Source organism: Otolemur garnettii, unplaced genomic scaffold (assembly GCF_000181295.1).
Source record: "Otolemur garnettii isolate 467f Iridium unplaced genomic scaffold, OtoGar3 scaffold00244, whole genome shotgun sequence".
Taxonomy (NCBI): domain Eukaryota; kingdom Metazoa; phylum Chordata; class Mammalia; order Primates; family Galagidae; genus Otolemur; species Otolemur garnettii.
In genome coordinates this window covers 527,961-535,336 of record NW_003852639.1, presented here as the reverse complement: position 1 = coordinate 535,336, position 7,376 = coordinate 527,961, and positions in this window count along the sequence as shown.

Genomic DNA, 7,376 nt, shown 5'->3' with positions numbered 1-7,376 from the left:
TTTATAGGTTGTATGTGTCAATTAATTTACTCATTCCTAAACTGATGAACACATAGGTGGCTCCAATTTCACTATTGTAAAAGAGAGGCTTTTAGGCATAGTTTTGTATATTCCTCCTTAGAGGTAAAATTGCCACATTCTGTCTCCTTAAAGGCTTTATCAGAAAAACACAATTATGAGGCATAAATATCTGCCTCCTTTTGGTTACTCCTGCTGGCCTGTTGGTAGCCTGAAGCCCACAGAAAGCTCCAAGGGAGAAGGCACTCATGGTCTGGACTAGTAACCTCAGTTCAACTTGATGTCAGTGGTGGAGAATGGTTACATTTTGAGGGGGCTTGTTATGTGCTGAGCCATCTTCTAATAATTTATGTGTAATAACTGATTCAACCACTACTATCCCTATTTTAGTCATGAGGAAATTGTGGCAAAAAGTAGCAAAGTAATTACTCAAGGTCACACAATAGTCAATTAGTCCCTATAAAACTCTAAGTATTTTGCTCAGCACACAGAAAACATTCAGTAAATGTTAGTGTCATTCTAGGGCTGATTGGCAGTCACTAGGGCCATAGAATTATTCTTGTCACCATTAGTTTTGCTGCCCTCAGACTCTGATGGGGCACATCGCTGGGACATTCACCTAGTTTGTTTTAACAAGTGGCGATTAGACTGGTTTCAAGCCCATAGTCACCAGTCAGGTTTATTTGCTCCATAGCCACAGAACACATTCTTAAGTTTTAGGGGGACCTACAGATAAAGTTGCTGAACTTGGCACCTCTGGTATTTGCCCACACTTACGATAAATGCAATATAGTAAAATGCAAGAGTAGATACATGTGAATACTCATCTGTGGTGGAGCAGAAACTGATGGTGAGTTATGCTGGGTGCCCAGGAAAGAGGCTGGGGAAACTTTGCCCTGGGGCTTGAGGAGGAGAGATCAGCTGTATGAAGTAGGGGTACTGGAGGCAGCCTGGAGAGCAATTTTGTTCTGATCTAGAAACTTGTGCTAGAGCAAGAAAGACAAGGCACTGGTTCATTCACTGAGCATTTATTTACTCTATGAGTAAAGCTGGGGATAAATGAGATGCAACGCCTGCCCTCAAGGAGCTCACGCTGTAGATGACTGACAATGAGACAGGGGACACACCTGGCACGCTCAGGGGAGCACACAGACTGCAGAAGGGGCACCAGGAAGGTCTTTCTATGGGAGAGAATGCTGGTCTGGAACCTGCCAGAATACATAGGGAGCCAGAAGGAAGAGCATGTGCAGTAGCCTGGGGCCCAGTGGGTACCTACAGGCCATTGCAGGGGTTTGGAAGGACAGAGGGGAGAGACAGGCCACGTTAAGGAGTTTTGACTTTTATCCTAACAGATATGGGCAGCTAACAAAGGTTTTTGAGATAGGAAAGAACCATAATTATATCTTGATTTTACAAGGTAAGTTGTTTCTTCAAATACTGGCATCTTGAGGAAAAGCTGAGCCACCTGAGGTCAGATTGGATGTGTTGGAGGAGGAGCACAGAGGGGCTGAAGCAGAACCAGGCAGTGCCACAGTGGCCTTGGGGAATGTGAGAGGCTGACCTGTCTACTGTTGTCATGTGGGACAAACAAATAAATCATTGAATGCTTTTGCCCTGGCCAGTAGCCCCACAATCATCTTATTTAATTCCTAAAATGCCTTGTGAATCTGGAATTCTTGTTATTCTTATCTTACACCTGAGTAAATGGAACCCGGGGAGCTGAGAAAGTGGTGTGAACCACACGGTGTGTAAGTGCTGGAGTGTCCACTGGGGCTTCTGTGTGGTTCAGGGCCTTTTTGCCTCATGGCAGCACCTGCGGAAGGCAACGGGGGGCGGGGGAGACACAGATTATGCAATCATCAGTGCATCTTGGTGAAGCTGCAGAGCCTGAGAACCTCTTCTGGGGTCAAGTAACCCTGGGACCAGCTTGATACCTGAACTGATGACAGAGGAGCTGCGGGGTGGGGAGGAATGGGGAGCCAGGTTGCTCATTTCCCCCAGGGGGTTTGCTGGGCACATGGACTTCTGGTGTCTGTCATAGAGACGGGCTAGCTCAGCAAAAATCTGTCACCCCTTCTGGAGAGCTGTTCCAAGGACATACCTGACTCTGCCTGGAGAGCTCAGCAGAGTGGTTTGGCAACCCAGCCCTCAAGAGCTGCCTTGCTTCTTCACAGTTTTGGTGATAAGAATAAAAGGGATTTCTTAACTATTCCTGGTTAGAGCAAATGGGTGGAGCTGTGGTGACATGGGGTGCAGCGGCCCCGCCGTGCTGCCACCAGAACCTGGACCTTTCGACTCTGACAGCCACGGCCTATCTCCAGCAAGGTGGGCGTTCTTTCTGTTACAGAGCTCTACTAGCCCCCTGGTTCTGCAGATACTTTTGTTTACCCCTTACCATAGTCTGCCACTTGCAAAGAGTTTTGCATCTGGGGCTTGCTTTGAAAAGTAGGTACCGATGCTTCCATTCTCAGGTGGACCGTGGGAGGCCTGCTGGTGTCAGTGTCCATTTACTGCCATGTCTATTGCCACTCAGTGCACAGGCAGGTCAGTTCTAGATGCTGAGAGACAGCAGTGGACACAGCCATGCCCTGTTACAGCTGCCCTGACTGTCTCAGATGAGACAGTGAACACACATGAGTTTGACAGACTGTCAAGTGCTGTGTGCCTCTAAGATAGACATCCTGGCAGGAATAAAGGCTCAGCCCACTGCAAAAGCCAGGTAGCACTTCCCCATGTTGCCAGAAAGCTTTGGACACCAATAGCTGGTGACTACCCCACTCAGCACCTCAGCTGGATGGTGGAGGTGAAAGACTTGAGGGTGCTGAGAGTCAGACTGGGCACAACTCTGTTGTCCAGGTTTCACACACTGGCACCCCATGTCCCTGCTCCCTCCACAGGGCCCAGGTGAAGCTTGCAGGATGGTCCTCTGAGAAAGGTCAGGTCCCTGGCAGCTCCATGTCATGGGGTAGGGCAGATGAGCGCCCCCACCTTGATTCTGAATCCTTGTTTGCATGAGAAGCATAACCACATGGAGAGAGTTGGAGGGCCTTTCTTAATTAGCTCTTTGCTCATTAATTTATATTTGCGATAAACTGTCATCTCCTGTTCTCTCAAATAACCTAAGTCAAGAATCTTTTATCATACTCTATTTTGTTTATTTATTTATTCATATACTTTTAAAAGTCATAGCAAAGGGTAGATATGTTACAAGGTTTATGAGATAGAAATAGACAATCAGAACTAAGGGAAAGAAGACAGACAGGATATGGGAATCACAAAGACTGGGTTTTCCTATCTTCATTAGCTTGATTTAGCTAGTTCCCAATGTCTACATGTATCAAAGTGCCATTTTAGAAACTGTACATATGTAGTTTTATTTATCAATTAAAAATATGAAAAAAAATGAAACAATATAGAAACCTGCCCATCCCAAATGACAAGGTTTTTCTTTCTCAAAGTTTTTCTTTCTGTCAACACTAAACAAACTATGTAACTTCTGATCATGGAAACAACGCCATGCACGCTCACTTAGAACATTTGTAAAATATACAATAATCTGTAGACCTAGATTACATTGGTGTTATTTTAGAGTTTAGAGTTCCATGTTTATTATTTCAGAGCCTACCATTTTCACTTAACTATATGTCAATTTTCTATAGCACATCTTAATGACTGAATGATATTCCATTTTATGGATATAATTCAACTTGTTTAATCAATTCTGTTCTGCTGATAATTTAAATTATTGCCTTTCCCCTTGCTTTTATAAAATTGTGGCAATAAGCATCCTCATACAGCTATGTTTGTAAACTTTGCCAGTTGTTTTCTTATGGTAAACCCCCAGGAGGATGCTGGATTACAGGACACATTTCACATTTTTTGTTCCCATCGGACAGTCTTTGGAGTCAAACCACTTAGAAGTGGATCTGCCAACTGCCAGCTGAAGGGTCTTGGAGGATTTCTCAGGCTGGCAGTTTCTTCAGTGGGGAATGTGGATAATGAGAGTACTTCCTTTACTGAGCTGTGGTGAGGTATACATAATTTAATACATGGTGAATACTTAAATCATGACCTGGCCCACAGTAAGCTCAGAACTCTCGGCTGTTATCATCACTATTATTTTTGTTATTGTTTCCACTTGTGCTCCTGAAAGAGTGTCCCAATTAAAACTCCCACAAGCATTGTATAAGAGTGCTAGTTTCCACACGTCTTTGTCAACACTGGGTGTTATCATTCCTTTTATTATTTCATTGTTTGCCAACTAGATTAGGCAAAATTATTGCTTTAATTTTACTTCTTTGATTACTAGTGATTAACTTTATTCCTTTTGGCATCTTTATTGGTACTTATTTATCCATGTGTGAATTTCCTTAATTTTTTTCCTGTTTCTGGTGGATTTTTTACTTTCTTTTATGGATTTCTTCTTTAACATATTTAAGATATTAACCTCTTACTGGCCATGATGTTGTAATTATGTCCTCCCTCCTGGTTTTTCTTGTTCTACGTAATTTTTCTGGACAAAGAAATCTCACTTGTGTTTGCTTCCTGTGTTTGTACACTTAGAAGCCTACATGAGATCGAGCTATGTATAGTTTTCCACGTTTAATTTTTATAAATTTTTACTTTTCACTTTTGAATTAAAATGAAATTAATTTGGAATTTTAATAGTTTATTCCCCCACCTTTTGTTTAATTATTTATCAATTAATTATATACTAAATTGTTTATTCTTGTATATCTCTTCTATTCCATTAATCTCTATCTGTTTTCCTTATCCTCATGAAGTATTTTGTAGCTTTATAAATACCTAATGTCTGTTGATACAAGTGCACTTTCACAATGTTTTTAGAAATGTTTTCTTGGTTTGATATTTTATCATCTGATTATTTGTATCAATAAATGAGAATAATTTGTAACTTCTGAGAATACTGATTTTGAAAAGAATTACGTTCATTTTATAAATCAATTCAGGGAGATGGTATTTTTTCCCCCTTTGTAAGTTTTTATCTAGAAAATATAAGTTCTCAATAAAGTAAACTTTTGATTTTAGAGTAGTTTTAGATTTATAGAAAAGTTGCAAAGATAGTACAGTGACCCCATGCAAAGATAGTGCAGTGTCCCCCCATAAAGATAGTGTCGTGTCCCCATGCAAAGATAGTGCAGTGTCCCCATGCAAAGATAGTGCAGTGTCCCCATGCAAAGATAGTGCAGTGTCCCCACGCAAAGATAGTACAGTGTCTACATGCAAAGATAGTACAGTGTCCCCACGCAAAGACAGTAGAGTGTCCCCATGCAAAGATAGTGGAGTGTCCCCATGCAAAGATAGTGGAGTGTCCCCATGCAAAGATGGTACAGTGTCCCCATGCAAAGATAGTGCAGTGTCTACATGCAAAGATAGTGGAGTGTCCCCATGCAAAGACAGTACAGTGTCCCCACACAAAGACAGTAGAGTGTCCCCATGCAAAGATAGTGGAGTGTCCTCATGCAAAGATAGTGGAGTGTCCCCATGCAAAGATAGTGGAGCGTCCTCTTGCAAAGACGGTGCAGTGACCCCACGCAAAGATAGTGCAGTGTCTACATGCAAAGACAGTAAAGTGTCCCTATGCAAAGGTAGTGGAGTGTCCCCATGCAAAGATAGTGGAGTGTCCCCACGCAAAGATAGTGGAGTGTCCCCACGCAAAGACAGTGGAGTGTCCCCATGCAAAGACAGTGGAGTGTCCCCATGCGAAGATAGTGCAGTGTCCCCAGGCAAAGACAGTGAAGTGTCCCCACTCAAAGATAGTGCAGTGTCTACATGCAAAGACAGTAAAGTATCCCCATGCAAAGATAGTGGAGTGTCCCCATGCAAAGACAGTTGAGTGTCCCCATGCAAAGACAGTGCAGTGTTCCCACATAAAGATAGTGCATTGTCCCCATGCAAAGATAGTACAGCGTCTACATGCAAAGGTAGTACAGTGTCCCCATGCAAAGACAGTGGAGAGTCCCCATGCAAAGATAGTGGAGTGTCCTCATGCAAAGACAGTGCAGTGTCCCCATGCAAAGATAGTGGAGTGTCTCCATGCAAAGATAGTGGAGTGTCCCCTGCCCTTGTGCCTGTTTCCCTGTTGTTAGTGCCTTACATTAATATAGTACATTTGTCAAACAAATGAAATCACTATCAATATATAGTTGACACTTGATCAACACAAGTTTGAATGTATGGAACCACTTATGCACAAATTTTTTTAATAAATATTTTGAAAAAAATCTGGATACTTTCAGCAGTTGAAATAAACTCACATGCAAACTGTGTAACCTATAAATGTCAAAAAAATTTTTTAAAGTATGTCATGAATGTGTAAAATATATCTAATATATCTAGATATAGACAGATAAATAGTAGATGTGTTAATCAACTATCTATATAGATAGATAGTAAATGTGTTAAACAACTATGTATGTTATTGGTAAGGCTTCTAGTCAACAGAAGGCTATTGGTAGTTAAGGTTTTGGGGATTGGGAGTTACACATGGATTCTCAACAGCAGTGCCCCCAATTCCCACATTGTTCACAGGTCAGCTGTGTGTTATTATGAACTAATGTTCATTATTTATTTGGATTTCATTAATTTCTCCTTCTTGTGTCCCAGCATCCCCTGTCATGTATCCTTTGGCTCCTCCAAGCATTTTCTGACTTTCAGTGTTTTTAATACCTTGGCCATTTTGGGCGGTGCTGGTCAGAATTCAGACCATTCCTCAATTTGAGTTTGCCTTATATTTTTTATCATGATTAGATTATATTTTTAATTTTTTTAGGTCATGATAGAAGGGGATAAAGGAAATCAGAATAATTGACAGAATTTTTGGACTTTCTCAGGGATGACATTTTGTCTTTCTCTAAGAACTGTCAATCAGTGAGACCTTACAGAAGAGGCAGCAAGTGACACGGGTGACATCAGGAGAGGCAGTGAGTGACATGGGGCACCACGACTCCATCAGGAGAGGCAGTGAGTGACATGGGGCGCCACGACTCCGTCAGGAGAGGCAGTGAGTGACATGGGGCGCCACGACTCCATCAGGAGAGGCAGTGAGTGACATGGGGTGCCACCTCTCCATTAGGAGGGCAGGAAGTGACATGGGGGGCCACAACTCCATGAAGAGGGCAGTTAGTGACATGGGGTACCATGACTCTATCAGGAGAGGCAGTGAGTGACACAGGGTGCCATAACTCCATCAGGAGGGCAATGAGTGACAAGGGGTGCCACAACTCCATCAGGAGAGGTAGGGAGTGACATGGGGTGCCATGACTCCATCAGGAGAGGTGGTGAGTGACATGGGGTGCCATGACTCCATCAGGAGAGGTGGTGAGTGACATGGGGTG